The sequence below is a fragment of the Lissotriton helveticus genome, chromosome 2_2, assembly GCF_964261635.1.
Source record: "Lissotriton helveticus chromosome 2_2, aLisHel1.1, whole genome shotgun sequence".
NCBI lineage: Eukaryota > Metazoa > Chordata > Amphibia > Caudata > Salamandridae > Lissotriton > Lissotriton helveticus.
The window spans coordinates 268,903,599-268,930,667 of record NC_136060.1 but is presented as its reverse complement, the minus strand read 5'-3'; the positions used below and the strand labels follow the sequence as shown (position 1 = coordinate 268,930,667).

Sequence of the window (27,069 nt, the reverse complement as noted above, 5' to 3'; positions counted from 1 at the left end):
TATCAGGCAAGGATTCCCAGAGGTAGTTTAAATTTACACTACTTCACACAAATACACCACACCCGCTCCACTATAATCAGGCATTGCAGCACAACCAGGGGGCATTCGGCCACCCAGTTGGGACCCCAATGATGAAGCATGACACCAACTATGTTGGTGTGTGAGGGGTCTTTTAAGAAAACCTAATGGTCCCCTGTCATTGCTTATCACAACAGTGATATTGAGTTCCTACACTGGTCAGGTGTCAGAGGTGTGGTGCAGTGGCCAGAGCGGTTGACTCCTGAGCATGGGGCTAATGGTTAGATCCCTGGCGCCAGCGGCAGCTCAGCATTATGTTACTATGAGCAAAAGCTCACCTAATCTCCCCGACAGCTCCCCAGTGCGTTGGCACCATTAGGGGTGATACGTTTGCTCTTACCAAATGTGGAATTATTATTATTAACACCAACACAAAAGACATTTTCCTTCCTAATCCAGACCTTTTGGCATTGCCAATGCTTGTTGTTTCTTATTTATTTGTGTTATTTACAAAAGCTCAAGAAGACAGCAAGATCAGATTAAAAAATGCCTCTGCAGCAGGTCATTTCTTACAAATAAGAAGGTTACACTTAGTGACCAGTTAAATTGCATGAGATGTGCTTTCCATCAATAACTTAGAATGAAAATAGCTTTGAAAACAGCACAGCAATCGGAATGTTAGGAGCAGAACAAAATCTTTTTTTGCTAAATGTCATTGTTGCATACAGTACATCCATGCAGAAATTCAAGATTGAAAAGGTAATGATTAACTGTTTCCTTGTTTCCACTGCTCATGTCAGTGTTTCTTTTGACTGTTAAACCACTTATGAAAGATATCACCCATGTTGCTAGAGTTAATAACACTATTAAATAGCAATGGATAATTTGCCCTAGGTACTGAGCATCATACAAGGAAGTATCCTTATCACTGAATTCAACTCTAAATTCTTGTTTCAAAACGAAGAATCTACAATGTGATAAATACATATTAGACATTAAACATTTTCTCGATCTTTAATGTTCTCTTGTTTTCCTGCTCTGTTTAATTTGCCTATCTTTCTTCATCTGTTTGGCAAAATCCCTCCATTTTGTGGCTCACTGCTTCACTCAGCGAAATTGAATCATTTTAATACAGCTTGCTGTACTCATAAACTCACACTCAACTATAATTTTGCAACCTTGGCTTGGTCCTATAACCTTGGCTTGTAAAATTATTATGACCATCCTTATCCCGGCGTACTATTTCAGAAGGGATACCCAGGTTCACCTTCTGAAAAAGGCATTGGGTAGGAAAAATCTAAGTTTAAATAAAGGAAATATTGTGAAGGCATTTTTACCAATAATATTAAGTTCGTTGAGAAAGTAAGAATTCAGATTCGAAGGGACTACACGCTGAGAAAATGCCTTTCTGGGTACCCGATTCGTCATTTGTCTTAGTCATACTATCTTGTGGAGGAGATCTGTCAAGTGTTGGGTGTCTGCCAACAGAACACTCATGCTATTTTATCTTTTACAAAGGTACAGTGGACATAGGAGGCTGCAGCAGAGAGCAACCTTTGTTCTGCATCACGAGTTTATATCGCAGAGGCCTTTCTCTTAACAAATGAGGTCGATCAATGTCAAAATGAATGTCTCTTAAGAAGGGATGCGGACTTACACATACATTTTCTCCCTTTTAGATGCAGTGGCCCTACAGTAAAATGCGAATTGGAAAATGTTCTCTTGGGAATACTGTTTTTCACAGCTTTACTTAGGTATTTGGTGATTTATGCACGGGGATGGTGCCACATTTAAACACAGCATCACGGAAAGAGATGATATACAATAAAGAAACAGTAGTGAAAACTTCACAAACATACTATCGGCCTCACTCTTAATTAAATAAATACATCTGAACCAAGAGGTTTACAACCATGCCTGGATGCCGATGTACGCAGATCACAAAATTATTCTCTGCGACACACGCAGCTGTTAGATGTAATTGAGGATCTTTTTTGTGAATTCCATTTTTCGATTTAAATGTGCATGTATATTCATGCACGAGAAGAAACAATCATTGTAACTGCAAATGCATATGATCATCAATATTTTTACACCACAATGGAAATATGTTTCCTGCGGGGGACAAACGCCTTTCCCTTATTTTTTCGAACAGGTTTGTGGACGATCCATTCCCACAATAGAAAGGGATTTACTCCTACCAGTTCCCAGATGTAAATCTATGACCTTTTCGATTATCAGAAGGGACTATTTGAATTTACGGGTGTGCACAAACTTCAAGGGCTTTTACACCCTGAAAGGCTTAGTCCAGCCTTTTAGGAGGACGCTGATTTGCATAGTCCCCCTATGTGCGAGTAAATCCATTTACAAGTGCAAAACCAAATTTCCTGAAGTGGAAAGGCAGATGTGTACTCATAACGCAGACTATGTGCATATGTAGACCTGACTAACACATGCAAAGATTTTAATAATGACGACCTACATGTTTACAAAGTAAACATAGAAAACGAATGAGGCTGAGGGTGCAATAATTCAAGCAGGGAGGGAATTCAGCAGGCTTACATTAAGCTGCAAAAAGCCACGTTTCACTCCTATGTCATGTTAAATCTTCCGAACAGGACTCGTATCCTAGCATATTGATGATTACATTTTATGTTTGTCGTTTCCATGTGGGTCCTGGCTATAAATGGACTTCGGCAAAGTGCAGGATGCATTTCACACAGACAGCCAACGTCCAAGGAATACAGCCTCCTTTGATCAAGTCTCAGACAGCCACGCTGACTTTTGTTGATTGATTTACTAGCCTCTTGTAAGCACATCCGTACAGCGTTCAGTTCTAGCTGAAAATAGAAGAGATATGGGGTAGACTTTAGTTTGCATTCCTTTAATATTATTCATCTTAAATGTTACTGGGCATAACCCGAAACAATCGAAAAAAGTCTCTCTCCCAAACACCCAAAAATGATTTTACTTTTGTAATTAAAAAGGTGTTAGTGAGCTTGAAATTTTGCTTAGAGGGTGTAAGCACTAGTTTATTTGACATCTTAAGACATGGTGTGACTATACTGGAGGTAGCGTATGTTCGAAGGGACAAATACGTATTTTTAAGGAACCTAGCATTAACAAGCTGATACTAACTCATCTTCTTGCTCTAAAGTAGGCACATTTGGTGATCATCATTATGTATAACTTTGCCTTGAATATGAACGAATGCTCTGCTTTTTTATTCATTGAAAGAGTTCAGAGGCTTGGTACCATTATTTTGTTTGTTAAGATATGAGCCTTTTCATAGTGCACATCTGCTATATGAATAACCCTTACAGTACTCTCAGAAATTGGGGACTGGTCGGGGGTACCTTTCCACATGACACTGGGATTTTATGGTAACTCATGTCGTGGTCGACTAATACCATCCGTTTCTATATAGTGTTAAACGCCACACTTCTGCCATTTCTAAATGCTTCGAAAGAACATGTTAAGATTACCAATATAGGGTGCTCAATTTGCCCAGCGCGAAAGGATGCAAGGTTTCCAGGATTTAAACCCATGACATTAAGAACATTGCATTTTCCAATGATGAGCATTCAGCTCAGCCAATCATTCTCTCATGAGTAGTGTTTAATAATGATTTGTTCAGTGGGTTGAGTTAAAAGTGTCTGAGCAAACGGCAGATTCTGTGGTGTATGTTGTGTTAGAATGAGTCAACTGAATGTCTTTGCTACTCATTTCATTCCATAAAAGAAGACACTTGTCCATTTCATCACCAAATGTATAGGGTTGGTTGTTTGCCTGTGTAGGAAAGAGACATTTTTGTGTGGCACCCAACACTATTTTCCCCACTGCTGATGGTTATGATCCTGAAAGTGCACTGGAGCCTGCTCTCCAGGCCCCAGTGCCAGTGCTTTCTCCCTTAAATATGATGCATTTGAATTGGTACACCCAATTGGCAAATACCTTAACCCCTTGTAAGCCCCAGGTAAGCGGTACCAGTGGTAACCAGGGCATGTGAGTTAAAGGGTTCCCCAGGGCCTGAAGCACTGATTGTGTCTCCCTGATTGGCCCATGTAAACAGATGACAGCAGACCTGCCATTGCAGGCTGCAGGAGCTCGGCAAACTGCTCAAACTTGACTTTACCCTCACCATGAGTGCAAGGACAAAGCACTTTAAATATGCGAGTCACCTCTAAGGTAGGCCTACTGAGCCCAGGAGTCAGGATGCCTTATACTGAAGGTATGGACCTATACATGCAAGCTTATACATCCCTAAAGTAGCATATTTCCATTAAGGGCTACTATAAGTGGTCAGGGGGCCACTGGATAACATTGGCTGGCACCCGGGCACCCCAAGGTTGTCAGCCCCATTATGGTCCCACTGAGAAATGTCACATTTGGTTTCAAACGACTTGTCTCATAAAACCTGACATGATTCCCAATTTGGATTTGATATGGCAGGCATCCAGGTGGCTACCTTAGAGGTTGCCTACATAGTTGCCACTGCCTTTCCTTTGCCTTGGCTGAAATCCTGCAGCTGCTGCCACCAAGACAGGAATCTGACCCCCTGCAAGGAGATGTGAACAATCCCAGAAGCCAGAAAAAAATATCTGCCTGGGCAAGAGGTGTCCCCACCCTCTCTGACAGGATGACTAGTGAAGTGGCACATCAAGGTGGTGAGCTTCATAGTTCTCACTGCCTCCAATATGCAACCAGACTGCCTCCCAAAGGAGGAAACCGCCAACCCCTCGCCCCTGGCACATTTGCACCCATTCAGGCAGGACAATGAGGAAGTCAGGAGGCATGCACCCCCAGAAGGCCAACCACACCCCTAGAGTGGGCTACCTGGTTTGTACAACCGATTATGGGCTCTGCCATTTTTAAAACTGGCAGAACAGAGGGTTCTGGCTAGAAAAGGTGTCATACACCCCCGGATGAGGTCACCTCAGGGGCAGAATACCCACTGGGGCTAGTAGCCCATTGGCTACTAGCAGTCACACTCCTAACACCCCTATATCTAGGGAATAAGGGGCTCCCCTGGCACCAGAACCTCAGTTCTGGATATATTGCAGCCAAGGACAAAGAAGAGACCCAAGTCTGTGACTTCAGCACCTTCACAAACTAAATGTGCAGTAACCTGAACCTGTGGCAACCACCTTGTAACACCACAACTGCAATCCATCCCGGAGCAGAGACCAGTTTCAAAGGGAAGAGAGCTGATAGCCAAAGGCAACACCAGAACTCCCTTGGACTAGAGGTACTATTCCCCTGCAGCCTGCAGGTGAAGCACGCTTGCAGAACCAAATAACCACTGGCCTTCAGACCCGCCGAGTGATCACTCAAAAGTAAATTGGCTAATATGTAATGGGAAACATAGTCCTGACCTCCATCAATTTTCAGGTGGCTACCATTTTCTCTTGGACTCCAGGACGTCTAATTAACTCAAGTCTGAGCTTGTTGCTGCCAAGGCTTGTTGATGACAAGTCCAGCTACAACTTCCTTTGTTTGACACTGTGCCTAAAGGGAACCCCACAGCACCTTCAACCCAATGCTTCACCAGCCCCGTTGTCAAGTTATTGGATCCATGTCTTTACCAGCACAGTTTAAGCGGTAAACCCAGGAGGCCCACGGCTCCCACTTCAGCACCAGGGACAGCCAAGACAACTCTGCACCCTATGAGACAGGTAAAATTAAACTGACTGTCTGAGCCTAGTCCTGGGACCTGCATCACCTTACCCCCCAGTGTTTTCCACTGGACTCGACTTGCAAGTGAAACTAACGTGGTTTCCCATTGACTGCAACGTTATTGTTTTTAAAATGTGTTGACTGCACTGATTTAGTCTTCCTTTAAAAATCCATACCTCTGGTTATACTCATCTGATTGTTTTGATGTCCGAAATTATATAAAAATATACTTCAGTTTTATAAATTAGCGTCTGGTTTCTTGCAAGTTGTGTTGAGTACTCATCGTCCATGTTGGTACTCTGAACTGCTTAACAGATGTTCCTCTAGTAAAGCCTGAATGATCTGTGCAACACTACCAGGACTGAGCTAGGTTTTAGTGTGAATCAAAAAGACATATTTGGGATTTATTTATAAAGTTTTATATAGCGTGAACATGATCCCGAAGGATATCAGAGCGCTTCACAATAACAGATGGTCATGGTTAGGCAGGCGTCAAATACATAACAAAGGAAACAGTTATGAAGGGTGCAGCACAGCATCATAATAGTTAGAAAAAAATAGTGCAACTGGGAGGGGAAGAAAAGATTAGGTAAGGGGATATCATACATCAGTACAAGAGCAGATGGTGTAAGTCCAGTATCTTAAAGTTAATGATCGGAGCCCAATTAGGGTAAGAGCTTCCACATAAGGAATCGTTTTACTTCCATATTGAAGGCGACATTGGAGGTGAGTCTGCGAATTTCAGTAGGGAGAGAGTTTCATATCCGTGGAGCAGAGCCAGAGAAAGCTCTTTGACAAGTACTCTTTTTGCTAAGTATCTGTGGTTTCAAAAGGAAGGTGTTAGAACTTCTTGAGGGTCTACCACCTCCAGATAGCTCTAGCTTTTGGCATAGGTACTTGGGGATTTTGAGATGGAAAGCTTTGTGAGTCAGGCAGGCGATCTTTAGCTGTATTCTTGCTTCAAAAGGCAGCCAATTTAGAGATTTTAGGACTGGGGAAATGTGCGAATATATTTTTGTGCCCGTGGTCAGTCTGGCCGCCGAATTCAACACAGCCACAAGTGGGGCCAAGGTATATTTCAGGAGGCCACATAGTGTAGCACTGCCATAGTTGAGCCTCGGCAAAACCAGCGCTTGAACCACCTCCTTGAATTCAGCTTGTGGGAAGAAAGACTTGAGATTACTAGTCCCTTACAAACCTTACTAATGTGGTTCTTCAAATTTAAGTGTTTGTCTAGGGTGATTCCGAGCGATTTTGCTGAGTCAATAATGACGGGGGGCAGTTGAAGACAATGAGATGGTTCATCCAGAGATCTATCTTGGGGGTATTATGCGGAGGAGAAATGAGCAAAAATTCGGTCTTGGAAGTGTTGAGTAGGAGGTGATTCTCCGTTAGCCAGTTTTGAGTGCTCATGAGGGTAGTGTTAATTGCTGTGAGATTGTCAGGGGAGGAGATTTTCAGTTAAAATTGTGTGTCGTCTGCGTACATGGGGAAGAGAATGTTCATTGAGTTTAGTGCATTTGCAATTGGTTCCAAGAATAGGTTGAATAGTATGGGGGATAAGTAAGACAGACCCTTGTGGGACACCCATGGATACAGTTGTGGGTTGGGATACGGAGTGGTTCACCTTTATTCTTTGGTATCTGTGGTGGAGGAAGGACAAGAACCATTGCAGCACCAGACCAGAGAGGCCCATCCTGTGTTCCAGAACTGATAATAGGTTGTTGTGATTTACAGTGTCAAAAGCAGAGGAAAGGTCAAGGAGGATCAGGAGGCAGAATTCGTCGTGGTCGAGCATTTTAAAAATGTCATCGAAAACATGAATGAGACCCGATTCAGTGCTGTGTCCGCTTTGAAAGCCAGATTGGTGATGGTCTAGGAGCTGGACATTTTCAATGTGAGCACAAAGTTGACATTGGACACATTTCTTTTTCAAGGAGTTTGGCCAGGGTAGTGACGTTGGAGATATGGCGTAAGTTGTTAAGGTCTGCACTATCAGCATTAGGGTTTTTTTTAAAATAGGAGAAATCTGAGCCGGCTGTAGGCAGTCAGGGATCATACCTTGAGACAGTGAGGCATTGACAATATTTGTCCGGAGGGGGGTGATGACTTCATTGATTTCCTGGAAGATGGAGGGTGGTAGCAGGTCATTAAAGTGATTGGATGGGTTGATACTCTGAAGAATTTTGTTAATGTCCCTTTCGCTAAAAGGGGTGAAGGTGTCCCAAGAGGCATGGTTTTTGGTGGTTAGATTAGCTGTTTCAGGCTGTTCAGAGGGGGATGGAGGGTGCGCAGGCCAATAGGATGGTAAAGAGGCCATTTTAGATTCCAGTTCGATATTGATGAGTCTCAGTTTCTCGGAGAAAAACGTAGCTGAAGTGTCGCAAGAGGGTGGGCTGTGTTCTGGGTCAGAACGAGTGGGTGCGTCACACGATTTCATTACAAGAACGGAGGCTACATTATGCAATGACTTTTAATTGCAGATCCAAGCCAGTCGCATCACAATACAAAGGTTCCAATAAGAACACTGAGATAAAGTAATACACAAAACATAGCAAACATCAGCCTCTTTTAAATGCGGCTCCAAGCAGATAAGTAGCTTACTATCTTCTCTCCATACTTTCATTAATATTGTGTTTTGGTAACTATATAGAGTTGTATTTGGGGGTGTGCATGAAGGGTGGCTTTATTCCCACCTCCCCCCCCTCCTCCCCATGATCTGCAATTTATGGAGATCATCCTCTCCCTCGCTTGTATAACCTCTGTTTTTCAGGTTGTCTTTAATACGCCTTTTCCCTACAGTTAGATCATAAATGTGTGCCTTAACCTTCAGGTTCTTTGTTCTCTATGCTCATTATTGCCGTTTTTCGCCGTTTTTTCCCCCGAACCTTGCGCGGTTTTTGAACCTTGTAGGAGCTTTTTTGGACTCCTCGCGCTGTTACCCCTAGCACTTGTGTTAAACATTTAAAAATAAAAAATGAAAAAAGAAACGTGTGTTGAGTGCCTTACGCTGTAGTTAACCTTGGCGCTTATGTGAAAAAACGAGCGCTGAACTCCTCGCGCTGTTCCTAGAGTGAAGCGCTGCCCCTGAATGATTGATTTAAGCACTGTACTTGCCAGGGTAATTGATCCCAGCGCCGCTGCTGGAAACGATAGACTGAGCGCATTTCCTCCAAACTGTGATCTCCGATCGCGAAGATGGCAGGATGCGCATTAGAGGAAAGTTCCTTGGCGAGCGTCACGTTTCGTGAGTGTCCCGCCTAGGAACTTTCCTCACTCACCGACAGTTGGAAATCAGCTGTTTTGACCGCGTTTCACAGGAGGATCATTGATTCGTCATTGTATCCATCGAAATATTAAGAAATAACTCGAAATATTAAGAAATAACTATCCTATTCTACTTTTACGCTCTTACTGCCGCATAAACACCACATTTTATACATTGGCCTTCGTTTTCAGCCATATATGCCCTTAAAAAAGATATCATTTATATAAATAAAAAAAAATTTTAAAAAAGGGGGTGATTAATTGGAAATTCTATTTATATTAAAAAAAAGAAAGAAAAAAAAAAGAAGGGGCAAGATGGAAAATGACTCAGAGTCAGATATGAACAATGCAACACTTCCTAATTTTAATAAGGAAGATTTTCGCATTATGATTCAAAAAGAAATGAAAACGTGTATGTGAGAGACCTTTGCTCAGTTTGTACCCTATAAAAGACCAATTCCCTCTCAGGAAGATGTGTCTGATGTGATTACTGAAAGTTGGGGTTAAACGTACAAAGAAGACTAACCACACTGTTACCGAGACCAATGAGAGCACGGGAGGTCCTAGCACCTCTTTTATTATTGGTGGTCTTAACACCACAAAATATTTGGAAGGTCTTCGCACCTCAACTAATAGAGTTGTCTCTTATGACACACAACAATCGGGAGCCCTTCGCGGCCCAAATACCTTGGATGCCCTTAGCGGCTCACTATCTCAAAGTGCTCAAGACTTCCCAGAGGGCTTGGATAATGATGATGATGATCGTTCTGGATTTAGATGATGGGGATGTAGGAATTTTTGATGAGGAGGACGAAACTCCTTCCTCGAAGGACAGTATTCTAAACCCCATGGGAGAGGAGGTGTTCTCCCCTCTTAATCTAAAACATCCTCGTTCCTCGCAATGGTCTCCACAGGAACATGTCTCTAAATTTATTAAAAATGGATTCGCTTCCCTCTTGAAAGAGAGGCAAGGAATATTTTAAGGGCAGAGTGTTCAAGACCCTCAATAGATGAAAAAGCATGTTATGCCCCTAATATAGATCCGGAATTGATTAAGTATCTGTTTAGACTTGAACATGATCCTAGAAAAGGCCTAGAAAAAGCTTTTAAAGGGTGCCAAGATCGCCTACTGGATGTGCTTGGACCACTTAGCAGAATTCTTGACTCCGCAGAAGAATGTTACCTTAAAGGTACACCCCTTAATATAGATTTAATAAGGGAATGGAGTCAAAGAGCCCTCATTCTCCTAGGTAATGCTAATACAAGCATTAACGCAGAAAGGCGTAGGCTCATACTTTATAAACTTGACCCTAAACTCTCAGATATGGCTGAGAAGGAGCCTTCTTCAAAATCCGAAAGGACTGCTCTTTGGTGAAGAGCTTTTAAAATCATTGGGAAAATACGTTTCGACCTTTACATCGCTTGATAACGGCCAGAAGAATATAAAGAGAGTATTCAACAATAATGTTTTTGGAAGGGCCGGGAGAAGGGGCCTTTCTTCTGGCCGCTTTAACCAGAGGCCCTATCAGAGATCACGCCCCTTTGGAAGAGGCGCATATCAAAATAATTACTACAACACCTCCAACTGTGGAAGAGGAAATCGAGCAAAAGGAGCAAGATCACGAGCTTCATTCTCGTCAAACCCTCCAAGTAAGTCCCCCTCATTTACTTTCTCTTTCTATCCCTCCAAAGATGGGAGGCAGGCTGAGACTTTTTTTCGAAAAAATGGGAGGAAATAACTCAAGACCCTTGGGTTCTGTCCACAGTGACAGGCTTTATGATATATTTCATTCAAACTTCCCTACCAAGGGATATTCCTATCTCATTAGAGAAAGAGAAAATAGTAGAGGAAGAAATCTCCTCTATGCTCCAGAAAGGAGCGATAATAGAAGTTCCCTTGGACTCTCTAACCTTTGTAAGCTCATTATTCCTTGTGGAGAATTAAGGAAAAGGTTGGAGACCGGTTATAAATTTGAAGGGCCTCAACAAATTTCTTGTTTACAGGCACTTCAAAATGGAAGGAATACATCTCCTGAGAGACCTTCTTCAAAAAGAAGACTGGTTAGTCAAACTGGATTTAAAGGACGCCTATTTCACGATCCCGATGGCGGAAATACATCAACCTTACCTACAATTCCTATGGAAAAAACATCTTTATCAGTTCAAAGCGCTCCCCTTCGGGCTTTCGTCTGCGCCTTGGTGTTTTACCAAGGTAATGAGAGCAGTAGCCTCCTTCCTAAGAGAACGGGGTGTACGACTTATTATTTACCTCGACGACATCCTGATAATGTCCCAAGATCTGCATCAGATTCGCCTCGACCTGAATTCAGTTATGAATCTGTTGGAAAGTCTAGGTTTCATTGTCAACAAAGAGAAGTCTATTCTAACCCCCTCAAAATCACTGGAGTTTCTGGATTTCACTCTGGATACTTCCTTTTACCTCCTTCAAAGATCTCGAAGATCAAGAAAGAGATCCGTCACGTTTTAAGACAGGAGGACATTCCCCTAAGGGAACTGGCAAGACTTCTAGGTCTCTTATCTACCTCCATTCAAGCGATCTTCCCAGGCCCTCTGAATTATCGGGCTTTGCAAAGTATAAAAGGAAGGGCGCTGAGGTCCGGACTTTGGTACGAAGACCGAATCACCCTAGATTTGGAGGCCAAAGCGGAACTGAACTGGTGGTTGGAAAACCTGGAGGCTTGGAATGGCAAAGCAATTTTCGGGTCAGAACCGGATTTTGTGCTGGAATCAGACGCTTCCCTTCATGGTTGGGGTGCTTGTTTCCTAGACCAGAATACGGGTGGTGTTTGGTCTCAGGAGGAGTCATCTCACCACATCAATTTCCTAGAACTTACTGCTGGCCTATACGCCCTTATGAGTTTCAAGCACTCAATTCAAGGGAGATTGGTTATTCTGAAAATGGACAATGTTTCAACAGTGGCCTACATCAATCGGTTGGGAGGTACGAAATCTGCCGACCTTTCCAACCTAGCAAGGAGACTCTGGATGTTCTGCTTAGAACACAAGATTTCCCTCCAAGCAGAATACTACCCAGGCAAATCGAACGTATCTGCCGATTGGAATTCCAGATTCCTTTCGGACTTCAGCGATTGGAAACTCAACGTCGCTGTCTTCGACTCACTAAATTCTTGCTGGGGTGCATTCGAACTAGACCTCTTTGCGAGCCATCTCACCTCTCAACTAGAGCTTTACTTCAGCAGGATGCCCGATCCCGGTGCTCTAGCAGTGAACGCATTTCTCCAATCTTGGTCAGGGATCAGTGGATATGCCTTTCCCCCATTTGCAATGATCCAGAGAGTCTTGCAGAAAGTGAGGCAAGAGCGATGCTCTCTAGTCCTGATAACTCCCTTCTGGCCGTCACAAGCGTGGTTCCCCACAGTTCTGGAGCTAACTTACGATCTTCCCTTTCTGATTCCTTCTCTAGAGGATCTCCTTACAGACGTATACGGAGATCCTCACCCTCTGATCCTATCCGGGAGTTTGAACCTTCTTGCTTGGAGAGTGTCAGGAAATCTAACGAAGTCTCAGGACTTTCAACATCGGCTTCTACTCTCCTCAGAGAGTCTTGGCCTCCGGGAACCCATTACAGATACAACAATATCTGGAAATATTGGTTTCGTTGGTGCATGGAGAGGGATTTGGATCCCATACAGGCACCTATCGTTGACGTAGTACATTTTTTAGCTGAACTCTTTGACAGGGGATTGAGTTATAGATCAATCAATTGTTATAGATCCGCAATCTCTGCGGGTCATATTCTCGTTAACTGCAAAACGGTCGGGAAAAACGTAATTGTTTGTAGAGTTATGAAGGGTATTCGTATTAAAAGACCCCCGAAACCGAAATATGATACCCTTTTAATTGCAGATCCAGTCTCTGGTACGAAGACCGAATCACCTTAGATTTAGAGGCCAAAGTAGAACTGAACTGGTGGTTAGAGAACCTAGAAGTTTGGAATGGGAAAGCAATTTTCGGTTCAGAACCGGATTTTGTCCTGGATGTTTAAAAACTTCAAAAAGTTTCCTGGGACGATTAGAGGCTTGGTTAAGTTGAGATCTGAGTTAGTCGGGCTTGGTGCTCTTGATTTGTTTGTTATAGGAGCTCCTTACCGTTCTGAGGACTTTTAGCTGATGCGAGGAAGGATTGGATTTCCAAGATCGCTCAGTTGCCCTTAGGTTGCATCGTTCGGAGTTTAAGTTGTCGTTAAACCATGGTTTAGAGATTTTTGTTGATGTATTTTTCTGTTGGATTGGTGCAACTTGATACTTGAGATAGTAGAGCTGTAAAAGTCAGTAAATAAGTGAACTTCTGGCTTGACAACTTGGGCAGAAAGGGCAAGTTTACATTGGGTTGCTAGTTCAGCTGTATTGATATGTCTAAGGTCCATCTTCCATACCGTTAACTTCTTCGATTGAGGCTTCCTCGCTGACACCACTTGCTAATGTAAAAAAGAGGATGATGTGATGGTCAGACGAGTCGCAAGGGGAGATGTTATCCAGTGATATGGTGTTTCCTTTGGAGATGGTGAGATCCAGGATTTCTCCTTTATTATGCGTTGGCCTGTCACAGTATTGAGTCAGCTCGTGATCATCTAAGAAGGATTTAAGGCATGTAACACCTTGGTCATTAGGGTTAGACCAATGAACGTTGAAATCACTGAGGAAGATTTGGCGAACTGCGGAATTGACATTACCGGAGATGATTTCCAGTAAATGTCCGATGAAGGAGAGATTGTCCCCAGGGGAAAATAGAAAGTATGTAGTTTGCATATCAGGATGTGGTTACTTAAAGTGTTGAGACAGAGGTATTCACTGGAGGAGGGCGCAGAGGTCTCGGAGTGAGAGACCGAGACAGTGCTCCGATGAATAAAAGCTAGGCCACCGCCCTACTTTTTCGCTCTATCGAGACGAATTATGTCATGGGAAGGAGGCACTAGGAGGTCTAGGATAGGAGAGGAGTCGGAATTCAACCAAGATTCGGTTAGGATGATGATGTGCATCTATCTCCTGATATTGAATGGGGTCGAAGATATCCGAAGCGTGTTTACTGGCTGATCTGCAGTTGAGGAGTGTGCATTTGAGTCGTCCCTGTGAGTGGAGGGAGGCGTCTGAGTGATGTTCACTCTTTTGAGGTTGTCATTATTTATGACTCTGAGGTTGAGTAGGGGTTCTCTGATCAGGTTAGGGTGAATGGCTTGAATTCGACTGAGAGGAGTCTTGTTGGTGACTAAGTTAAGGGAGTAAAAGGAGAGTAGATCCTTGATGTCTTTATATGCAAGATTGTTCTTCATCCTTCTAGACCAGGAGTCTGTGTTAGGGAGAGCTAAGGTATTAAATGTGGGGAGGAGAGGATATTGGACTGGGTGGGATATCACGCTAGAGGGACCTACGGGCAATTTTCGGAGGGAGAGGAGGGAGTTGATCGAGGAGAGATGCTAGATTATCAGGGCTTTCAAGACCTGAAGTTCAGCAGTAAAAAGGGAGAGCATTGCTTAGTGAAGGCTAACCGGTCTCACTGCATAATAGTATACTTTTCTACAGCCTGCAATATTTAAATGATGTTGTGGAGTGCTTTGAATGTGTTTGTGAGGATAATGGGATGTTTGATTAATGACATATTCTACAGTCTCAGAGAAATGCATGAAAAGTGGGGTGTGCTGATATGATATAATTCAATGTGATACATACAAGACTGCTAGTCAACTAATATGTTCTGTTTTAATTGCGGTCTGTAATATTTGTTATGCATGTGCTGTATTGATAAATGTACTGTTATGTCAATGATATATGTTTGGTGTTGTGCAGTTCATGTGAGCATTATGGAAGATTTTTGGGCTTGGTGTGTGTAGAAGGATGTAATGTTGTGTGGTAATATTTTTCCAACTATGTAGCTTCGGTCGAATATTATGTACTTCAGGGTGTGAATTACTAACATGTTTGGTTTCCTTTTGGAAGAGTGGCGCTAGAAAGAAAGAGAGGTGCTATATGGGTGAAATCGATGTACCAACTATGTGGATGTGGTGCTGTGACTTGGCTGTGAAAATATGGTATGGTTTGATTAAAATGTTATGTTGGATTTGTCAGGGATGAGTGTCTTACATGTTATATGTGCTATTAGGGTGGCATAGCTTTGCTCTCTGAATTGCATGGGAGGCGGTTTGTACAAGTGAAGAGCATTATTGTCTGAATTAAATGTTCTACTACGTCTTTGAGATTTAGCTGTATCAAGAGTGAGAAGTGATATTGGCTCAGGATACTCTTTGCCAAACTATGTGACTTTGTTGCAGTGTTGAGTATATGTGGGTGTGGTGAGGGCAGACTAAAATATTCAGTTGGCTCTTGGAAGGATGGTTGTGTGAGTTGAAGTGCTGTTCGGTGATACCATTAAGCTATATATATGATTATGGATTTGGTGCTATTTTTTGTGAGTGCCGATCCCAGAGACCTGTCCAACTTGTTCTCTTGGGGTTCTTCTACATACTAATCCAGTCTTCTAGATCATATGTGGTTAATAAGGTTTATTTTGATTCAAAATATTGTTATTGTAGCCGAGCTGCAAACCGGTCTCACTGCATAATAGTATACTTTTCTACAGCCTGCAATATTTAAATGATGTTGTGGAGTGCTTTGTATGTGTTTGTGAGGATAATGGGATGTTTGTTTAATGACATATTCTACAGTCTCAGAGAAATGCATGAAAAGTGGGGTGTGCTGATATGATATAATTCAATGTGATGCATACAAGACTGCTAGTCAACTAATATGTTCTGTTTTAATTGCTGTCTGTAATATTTGTTATGCATGTGCTGTATTGATAAATGTACTGTTATGTCAATGATATATGTTTGGTGTTGTGCAGTTCATGTGAGCATTATGGAAGATTTTTGGGCTTGGTGTGTGTAGAAGGATGTAATGTTGTGTGGTAATATTTTTCCATCTATGTAGCTTTGGTCGAATATTATGTACTTCAGGGTGTGAATTACTAACATGTTTGGTTTCCTTTTGGAAGAGTGGCACTAGAAAGAAAGAGATGTGCTATATGGGTGAAATCGATGTACCAACCATGTGGATGAGGTGCTGTGACTTGGCTGTGAAAATATGGTATGGTTTGCTTAAAATGTTATGTTGGATTTGTCAGGGATGAGTGACTCACATGTGGATTTGTCAGGGATGAGTGTCTCACATGTGATATGTGCTATTAGGGTGGCATAGCTTTGCTCACTGAATTGCTTGGGAGGCGGTTTGTACAAGTGAAGAGCATTATTGTCGGAATTAAATGTTTATGTCCAAGTTTGTACAAGTGTTATGTCTTATGTTATGCCATATTGTTCATTCTCAGTAAATAATAAATATGTGCTGTGAAATGCACTTGTGCCTTTTCTCTTGTTTGTCAGATCAGTGGGCAAGAAATTAGCAAAGGAATCTCTCTCGGTGGATGGCAGAAGATTCAGGAAGCCTTTTGATGGGCCATGATGAATGGGAAGTCCTTGAACAACAGTAAGAATGGAAAAGCAACATGTGCAATGTTGCTTCTGTGAAAGTCTTGAGGCTAAGCACAATTTTTGAGATGGTCATGTCTTAAATTATAGTCTATGTTAACTTTTAACCATTGCCTTCATTTCTGGATACCAATGCAGGGCTTGTGAAGGGGACAAATAAAACTGTTAAAAAGACCAGACTCAGGGCTGGGGGGATTCAGGGGCAGGAAGATTACTAAGGTTCAGGAACTGAGATATCATTACTAAGGTGTGAGGACTGAGATTGAAATCGGTCTCGGGGCAGAGGTGTGAGTAATGGATTTTTGCTGGGATTCTTAATACCCAGACTTATGCAAAACAGCCTTGGTCCTGCTCCAATAGGAATAGTCCAGCCCAAGCAGCAAGCAAGGTTGTCTGTAAACTGGAACACAATCAACCTGGTTTTGGCCAATTTAGCCCTTTTCAATTGGGTTCAGCTTGGTTGCAGTGGCACAGAGAGCACAGACACATCAGAGCATACCCTAAGTCATCCTGGGTGTGATATCAGGAACATAAAAGGCGCTTGTAAAGAGCCTAATTACTGGCATTCACTTAGGGTAGCATTCCAACTCATATTTTGTTTGCCCACAATGCCACTTCAGATTAGACCCAGCCATATGCGAATCAGCCCTAGTCTTCCTGAGGAGCAGAGTCAGTATTGATGCGCATAAGGCGGGACTTCGGAATCGCAAAGTGGGCAAGAAACGATTGTTTGGAAAGCTATCCGGAGCAAAGGAGGGTGGTTCGATTTTCTGCAAGCATTCCTCCCATCACCTTTTGCATGCATTATGCAATGCCCTAATTGTCAAATGGTATGCCCAAACATGAGTCCTTTGCTCAATCTGCCACAGGATACAAGTTATACCTTGCCGATGAAACCTTAAAGTTTTGAAACCCAACTTGGGGTGCCTGTGTCCTCTTCTGAAGAGGCCATATCCGGGCAGTTCATAATGGACCATTTCTATGAAGAGCAGGGTCATTACTGATTTGCATAAGGTAAGTCTTTGTCTATAAGGGAACATTGTGTGAATAATGATGGGATAGACTGTTAAGCCAAGCTGCTTACAGTGGTTAGACTATTTGCAAGAATTATTCCCATCACCTTTTGTGTGTATTATGCAACAATCTAAGCAACCAAGGGCATGCCCTGATGTGGGTTACTTGCCTGCTGTGCCGCAAGACACAAGCCATACTTTATTGACAAGGCCGAATTAGGCTGAAAGTAGTTTGGAGTTGCTTGTAGTCTTTTCTGTAGGGGGTCCCATTTGGCGATGAACTGTTCGTCAGAGGAGGGGGGGTCAGTACTGATGTGCACAAGATGGGTCTTTTCTAGAGTGCCAAAGTAGTTGAAAAACAGTGGGTTGGAATGCTCTCCCTATTGGTTGCCAGTGGTTAGACTTTTTGCCTGCATTTCTCTAATCACTTTTTTGTGTAGTGATTCAAATCCCAATCATTGTTTTCCTCTTGTTCAATTTCTACTTTGGTCTGCTTCCAAATATCTTTTCATCCTTAAATCACAGCAGTTATAAGTAGAATGAAGAAATCGAATCCTTGTAAAGCTTGAAAGCTCATCTGATCTTGACTTCTGCATTATGGGGAAAGAGACAGAAGCATTTTATCACTGCATGTTTGCCAACAAACTCAATCTCAACACTTTGACATTGGAGTTTCTAGGATGTGGCAAAAGGGCAAATCATTATCCCTCAACCATTTGTCCTAAGGTACTGGGGCCTCTAACACCGTACTCCAAAAAGTCTTGAATTTAAGATTGATCATGAAGTCCAGTCATTCTCATATATCAGTTAATGTTATGTCATGTTAATAGTACCTGCTAAAGCAAATGTTCTGCAGCAGTTTCTTGGCACTTATCAAGTAACCAAATGTTCATAACTCGAAGGATCAGACTCCTGCCTTTCCCCTCTGAACCCACAGAGATCAACTGATGAGTACCCCAAGGATCATCGCTCAGTCCCACGCTCTTCAACATCTACATGGCCCCCCTCACGCCATCGTCAGACAGCATGGACTCATCGCCATCGTCAGACAGCATGGACTCATCATAGTATCCTATGCCAACGACATCTAGCTCATCCTGTCCCTCACAAAGGACCACCAAGTCACCAGATTCTGCTTCCAAGAAGTAATGAAAGACGTTGCAGCCTGTCTGAGCATCAGCTGTCTGAAGCTCAGCTCGGAGAAGACAGAAGCCCTCGCCCTTGGACCCATCCCTTCACCTTGGGACAACACCTGTTGGCCCACTGCCTCAGCACCCCCCACCCCTACGGACAATGCCCAGAACCTCGGCATCATGCTCGACTCCTCGCTCACCATGATCTGCCAGATCAACGCCGTCGCCTCCACCTGCTGCAACATCCTCTGCATCCTTCGCAAGGCATTCATGTGGATTCCCCCCTAAAGCTAGAAAGACCGTCACCCACACACTCATAGCAAGCAGACTGGACTACGGAAACACCCCCTATGCTGGAATCAACAAATCTCTGTCACAATTTAAGCAACAGATAGAGTTGTTTTTGCAAGATGTTATAGGGATATCTATATCAATAACAAAGGAAATTATGCTATCAGGGATATGGGCAAATGCCACAAATGAGCAGCCAATATACAAATTTAGATATTTAGCATTTATTGCCACAGTATTGGCGCGTTTATGTATTGCCTCATGTTGGTTTCAGAGTGAGGCTCCCACATTTGCGATGTGGAGGGCTAAATTCTACAACGTCTTCAATTTGGAATAGAGCTTATATTCTCTGAAGTCAATCAGACGGCAAAAGCTTGGGATGCAGATATGGGAATTTATGATACAGTATATGAAATGATTTTCCGATCTCGGCTATATAATGATATTATGATTGAAATATGTTGCTGTTTTTTTCTTTTATCTTATTCTGTTTTTCCTTGCATTATTTTTGCCATCAGAAATGTTATCAAATAAATTTTTATGTATTGACCACCACTGATATGATAAGTACTTGTGACATGGATTAAGCCAATAAAAAGGAATCAACAAATCCCTTCCACACAAACTCCAGGCCATCCAGAACGCCGCGGCAGACTTGTCCTTGGCATTCCATGACATGAGCACATCACCCAACACCTGCAAAACCTCCACTGGCTCCCGTCGAGAAGAGAGTAACCTTCAAGCTACTCACCCACACCTACAAATTCCTCCACAACACCGGACTCAAAATACCTCAACAAAAGAGTCTCCTCCCATGTACCCAAAAGAAACCTCCGCTCCACCAACCTTGCCCTAGCAGAAATCCTGAGCATCCACAGAACCAGAGCGGGTGGAAGAGCCTTCTCCTACGTTGCGGCAAAAGGCTTGGAATGAGCTCCCAGTCAACATCAGATGCTCCCCTACTCTGCACACCTTCAGCAAGAGTCTCAAGGCCTGGCTTTTTGGCTGACCTGGCGCTGCACTTCTATTGCCCCCCCAGCACCTTCAGGTGATGCTTCAACATGATGAGATAACTTTGTCAAAAGTTCCTGTATATTCGGTTTTGTCCAGTCTTTAACATACCAAAGAAATATATCTTGAAGAACCCCTAATAAAATTGAAATGAAAGAAAATACAGAATGCAGCCACACAACAGCTAGACATCCTTCCAGCGAGAACATCCCCATTATCATCATCCTGTACGTGCTCCCAATGGCAGAAAATCATGCTTAAAGCCAAGCAATCCACAGGCCTGCAGTACTCTTCCATATTTATCTTTAAGCTGGACCTTTGCATCGAGGGGTGACCCCTAAATGTCTGTATCTTGATGAAAAAAACCTCAAAACTGGTGGGCCCTCTTCTCCACACAGTCTGACAAAATTTGGAATTCATTGACTGCTCACATAAGGAGTTGTGACAACCATATCAATGTCATCAAAAGATTAAAATGGCTTGTTCAAATACATAATCACAAGATTCAGAATATGATCCAAATATATAACTTGTTAGACAGGTATGCATCGATGCATCTGTGCTCATGCACTCTGCAGCACTACATGTTTAAGTGCTGCCATCTACACTGCACCATATTGAAAGCATCTATCTGAAATTCAAGCACCATCATTTAGATGTCCAACGCAATTCCAACCATTCAATCCAAAAGGATACCAGCGGATTAAGGTCATGTCAGGACTTGGAGCACTTTTAAGCTTTGTGAGGTGTATAGAGCACTATACAAATGTTACAATTCAATGCAATAAAAAAATCTGAATTAGCAGTGCAGAAAGGATTGCATGGTAACAAAAGGAGCCACAGTGCAAATATTATTATTTGGTGAAAATCATTTGTGAATTGCAAAACCTCTTTGAGCATTCACAAAAGCCTACGAGAAGTGGTAACAAGACACAAAGGCTTTTTGCAGAGCAATATTTTACACAGTGCTGCAACAGCTCCACCCACCTTAGTGGTGAGAAAGATATTCAAATCCTTTGCTGTGGAAGGGGGACTGTTCACAAAACATCAGATACACTGCTCAACAATATTAATGGGCTTGAAACTCTAGCTCCTTGTGGAGAGTTGTAAATGCAGCGAAGGTGATGTTTCTGGACAGCAGGCCTCCCTTTCAACACTTCTGCTGACACTGGAAGGAAAAGAACAGAAAGAACAGTCTCTTTAAAGGATAGTGTTTGCAGTTCTATCACTATATTCATACAAATGCCTGACTGAATGTATACTGTCCTCTGTAGCCTTCATGTAGCCTTCATGTCATACGTTTCTAGATTCCGCAAGCAGTTGCCATCTGATTCCCTAATATTATTGAGGTGGGAGATTCTGACTTTTTGTGTAAACAACCCTACGTTTGATGGCATTGCTCATCAGCTGCACTGAAAAGGCAGCATAATATAAATGTTTAAACTTCTCTCTCTTCATTTCCTAGAGTTTATGAAAGCCTTCCTTAGACCCTCTAGATTCAAAGAAAGACACATTCCTTCTAAGCACTCTCGACTTCTCTGTTTTGATGATTCGCTTTGACTGAAAGTTGCCAAAACAGAAGAGTGATGGCATGTAGGTTAGACTTTGTAGGAGTTGCACTTTCTTCTTTGACAGGTGAGAACTAAAACAGAAGGTAGTGAACTTCAGGCAGTCCTTTGGATAAGCTGAAACTGTGAGGTCAGGTAGAATGCTGTTTCTCTAGAGAAAGCGTTCAAACAGTAGGGGGTAAAGCACCTTGCCCAGAAAGGAAGGAGTCATGAAGGCATATCACTGCCAGTGGACAGTGAAGGAATCAGCAGAAGAAGGAAATTAGGCCACCTTGCCAAAGTGGATTTTTCACTGGCAGGATATCTTTCATATAAGTCGATGTTGCAACATATAAAGTTGAAACCCCATGTTTATTAACGACTTTTATATTTAGTAATTAAATATATATGTCTCATGAGAGAGAGAATTCTCAAAGTCAAACTTAGGAATTCATAGGGTTTGGAAACATGCAGCTTCATTTGACAAAACACCTCCTAGCCAGTGTTACTCAGTTTGAAATGTCGAGGGATACTTTAGTTCAATTTCAAATTGAAAGCTTACGCAGCATAGCATAAATTATGTGACTCACAGTTATAGCTGACTTACATAGTGTTAAGCGTGCCATTCCAATAGCAAAAACACATTCAGTCTGCATATGAACACCCATGCCTGTCTGTAGTGTTACTTGGCTGGTTTGACAAGTTAGATTCAGCCATGTAGAGCTTTTCCAAAAGCTCTGTAATAAATGAAGAGACACCAAAAGCACTCTTACTTGACCTTGAGTAGACATACTTTCTTCCAACCAAGAATGCCTATCTTCTTTTCACATAGGAGGTGTCAACAAACAGTATCCTTTTACCTGATGGTATTTATTTTCAGTATATATTACTGCAAAATCTTTTTCATTGCAGATGTTATTACTCAGTTTTCAAAGTGGTTACTTGGGAATTACATTAGTGGATTTCCCACATGTTTTTTTCATGACCCTCCATATAAGTAGAAAGATACAGGATATCTGTCATAACAAAGGAGCTCCAAGATACGAAAATCATTGCAGCAAATACACTTCTAAAGGTGGGCAAAAATAAAGTGTAATTGTTCTAGAATATGGTACATTGTGATATGATTGATCAAATAAATATTTTATTTCTTATTAGAAAAAGCTGCATGGGAGAGACTGTTTCCAAGTCATGCTGAATTTCGTGGTGTGGATTGGAGAGGGAGAAAAATATGCCATGTCTAACAGTGAATTGTATTAGAAGTGTCACTCTACCTAAGCATAAAAGGATCTGCATCATAACACATATCTTTTTCCTTGACAATTCCCAGAATTGGCATTCACTATTGCTAGACGTATATATGTTTAGAACGATGTATACAATCATCCTAATATACAAGACAACACTCATCCATCTAGCCTCTTGAAGAACCAGTGTATACTTGATGCTTTTTTGACAAAAACACAACCACTAATCCTCTGTTCCTCTTTATCGATCAAGTAGAGCATTGCACAGGCCTGCATAGCCTTACAATAGGATAGTTTTCTAAACTTCTGTAGATTGTCAAGACTTTTAACATTCGTCAGTTTGCTCTTTGAAAAGTATTTCTGTAGTTGTGTTTATCAGCATCATCTGCCAGAGAGAGGCTGTGTAATTGAGCCACTGAGTGTGCACAAACTGAAAAGCATGCACATGCCTAACTCATCCAGCCAAATCACCTGCCTTTTGTTACAGAGCAGCAGAGATCAAACTAAATATGTAATCCAGGTTTTCAATGTAAATCACCCATTGAGGTATCAGACAACCTCATGTTTGTCCAGGATATCTCTCTCCTAGATCTTCTATTTTTTACCTGGACAAATGGCAATAGTTTTTTATTTAATAATGCATTGGAGAACGCTTAATCACACTGAAAAAGACAGCAGAGATCTTTTCTAACAGCAAGCTAAAGACCAAAGTTTGCTAGACGGCAACAAGAATCCAGTAACCATTAATGGACATTCCTGCAATCCAAGGATATTTGGAGTGACGAAATATGTGATATGGTATTGGTCAAGTGGTGGAACTATGGCAGTTAGAAACTAAAATATTAAAACCACATTTTCATGACAGACAGCTTATGATCATTTTCATACAGTCTTTGGTTCTTCATTCTCACCATCTCTGCCTCGCCCCGGATAGCTCGCCATCAGTGTCGTCCAATTTATAACCAAGATTTTTATGCGAATGCAAAGGAGTTCAACAGATGGCGATTTCCTCACATTTGACTTGTTCAGTGAATTTAGTTGAGATGGAAGCCTCTTGACCACTGTCAGACATTTTATCAGAATACCAGTATGCTCGCTTAACATTCTGCTGGATCACCCCTAGAGATCCAGTGAGCAATTTGAGGAGGGAGAGCAGAGTGCAAAGGGGTTATTCAAAACTCCATAGCACAAACACTATATCAAGCTTAACCCAATAGGCACAATAAAGCAATGCTAAGGTAGAATTAGCCCTTCCGGCATGATTATCCACCAGTCCATCTCCTGTGCACTCAAAAACATCAAGGGTCGTAGGTGAGATTCTACACCAGAGGCAGATAATATTAAAATAAATCTGATTGTGAAAATGTGCAATGCTGATACAGAGTTACTTAAGACTCTTTAATGATCTCAGTGTAGGCAGAGATTTCAACGTTATATCAATCAATCAGAAAAATTTGTAGAGCGCGCTACTCACCCGTGAGGGTCTCAAGGCGCTGAAGGGAGGGGGGAGCCGCTACTGCTCCAATAACCAGGTCTTCAGGTGTTTCCTGAAGGTGCGATGGTCCTGGGTCAGTCGTAGGTGTGCGGGGAGGGGAGTTCCATGTCTTCGCTGCCAGGTAGGAGAACGATCTTCCTCCGGTGGTGGTTCTGCGAATGCGTGGGATGGTGGCAAGTGCGAGGCTGGTGGAGCGGAGCTGGCAGGTGGGGGTGTAGAAGGAGAGGCGGTTGTTGAGGTATTCGGGGCTCATGTCGTGGAGTGCTTTGTGTGCGTGGGTGAGGAGCCTGAACGTGATCCTCTAGCTGACGGGGAGCTAGTGCAGGTCTCTCAGGTGGGCGGATATGTGGCTGGGGTGAGGGATGTCGAGGATGAGTCGTGCGGAGGGGTTCTGTATGCGCTGGAGGCGTTTCTGAAGTTTGGCTGTTGTTCCTGCGTATAGGGCGTTCCCGTAGTCCAGTCGGCTGGTGACGAGGGCCTGGGTGGGGATCCACCGGAAGATCTTTCGGAGCATGCGCAGGGTGTTGAAACATGAGGACGAGACTGCGTTGACTTAGCTTGGTCATCGTGAGGGAGGAGTCCAGGATGAATCCCAGGTTGCGTGCGTGGTCCGTGGGCGTCGGTGCGGTGCCCAGCATCGTGGGCCACCAGGAGTCGCCCCAGGTGGATGGGGATTGTCCGAGGAGGAGGACCTCCGTCTTGTCCGAGTTGAGCTTCAGACGGCTGTGCTTCATCCATTCTGCCACATCTTTCATTCCGTCCTGGAAGTTGGCTTTGGCGGTGAGAGGGTCTTTGGTGAGGGAGAGTATCAGTTGGGTGTCGTCGGCATAGGAGATGATGTTGATGTTGCGTTTGCGTGCGATGGTGGCGAGGGGGCTCATTTAGATATTGAAGAGGGTTGGGCTGAGTGACGAGCCCTGGGGTACACCGCAGATGATCTTGGTGGCCTTGGAGCGGAAGGGAGGGAGGCGGACTCTCTGGGTTCTGTCGGAGAGGAACGATGTGAGCCAGTCCAGGGCCTTTCCGGTACCGTGGCAGACAGTGTCAAAGGCTGCGGAGAGGTCCTGGAGGATGAGAGTGGCTGTCTCTCCATTGTCCATCAGGGTCCTGATGTCATTGGTGGCTGCGATGAGGGCGGTCTGGGTGCTGTGGTTGGCTCGAAATCCGGACTGGGATGGGTCGAGCGAGTTATTTTCTTCGAGGAATGCAGTCAGTTGTTTATTCACGGTCTTCTCGATGACTTTAGCTGGGAAGGGGAGGAGAGAGATGGGGCCGAAGTTCTTGAGGTCTTTGGGGTCTGCTGTTGGTTTCTTCAGAAGGGCGTTGATTTCTGCGTGTTTCCAGCTCCCAGGGAAGGTGGCTGACGTGTCTGTCTGCCAATCCACTGGGACTTCATGAAATGAAATGAACATAAAATGATCGAAGTGATACCAATTTTTGAAAAGAAAGAAAAATAAACAAACAATGTAAGAGAATGTGCCTGTTTTACTTTACATTTTTCTATAAACCAGGTTGTGACAAAAACACAACAGAGGCATAAATACACTTTATTCTCACAGCTGGGAAACATGAAGCCTAAGCAAGACAGCTTGTGTTGTATCTTATGACAGGCAGCCAGGTAGAGCTTTGTAGGTTTCTTTATTAGTTCCAAGTTGCTATACACATCAGTCTTCAAGCAAGGTGTATACATTGCACCTGCTCTTACTCCAGCCTGTTCTGGTCAAGCACCAGCCCCACCAGGAGCAGCCAGCCTGCTGCTCAGCCCATCTCCAACTGTCACCACTCATTCACACAGGCACCCAAGCATTCCATCCATCACAGTCACATCAACATTCCAATACCATCTCTGCACTTACCTGCATCTCTGACACCCGCTGTTAACCGCCAAATCCCCGGTCCACCACAGGTTTTTCCGGTTGCTGTGGCGGGAGTGAAGGCGGCAGATCTATTCAAGTCCGGGTTAGAGGTGCAGGGGGCGGGGCTGCTTACATCAATACTATTTAGCTACTTCATGGATGCCACACGCAGTGGACGTGCTCAGCGGGCACACCGAAGGCGCACTAAAGGCAAGCCCGTCTGCGCCCATCCACGCCCGACCGGGGCTAGGGGCCATAACCCCTGTACCAAATTATATTGTTCCTTGTTTATATTCTCATGAAGATCTTATTACTCTCCACCTAACCACCAACAGAACTGCATGATTATGCCATTGGAGAATCACTCCCTTTCTTGACCTTGTTGCAATTTTTCTTTTTCCTCTATTCCTCTATACCTCATACTCATGCACCCCAACATTGGTTCATAATGATTCTACTTCCCATTTGGAGCACAAAGTAATAATTGTAGGTCTCTTCCGAAACATAAAGAAGATATTTTCGACCTACTCATGCTGGAGCCTTCCAGACTTTATTGCCCCCTTTCTACTTGACGCTACCAATTTTTCTATTTTAGGAGACCTGAATTTGCATCTTGATGACCCTAACTGTTCCATTAGTTCCACGCTAATTTCGGACCTGGCTGCTTTAAATGTCTTCCTATTTAATGATGGCCCTACGCATAAAATAGGATACCAACTGGTTCTTTTTTTCTCCAATTTAAGTAGTATTACATGCGAACCTACCCTCCCTTTACTATGGTTGGAGCACTATTTAGTTAGCTTCAAGCTTAAACAGGTGGTGAGTCATGAGTCACCGTCCTCCACCACTGATGTAACTTGGTTCAGAAATTGGAAAAAACTCTATGTTGATTGTCTTACCGCCCACCTGCTGGACTCTAGGCCAAACATAAAATTAATCAGCACCACAGATGCTGACATCATTCATAGCTGGCTTACCTCATCAGTGGATACATGC

The 27,069-nt window shown here is 43.1% G+C and overlaps 1 long non-coding RNA gene across 1 annotated transcript; it reads right to left on the bottom strand.

The window, feature by feature from the left end:
* Positions 1-459: 459 nt before the first annotated feature.
* LOC144821794 (uncharacterized) lies at positions 460-21,099 on the bottom strand. Its single transcript, XR_013608444.1, has 2 exons — positions 20,916-21,099; positions 460-2,858 (listed from the first exon to the last, which is right to left on the bottom strand). It is a non-coding gene; the product is annotated as an uncharacterized LOC144821794 (long non-coding RNA).
* Between the last annotated feature and the right edge of the window lie 5,970 nt (positions 21,100-27,069).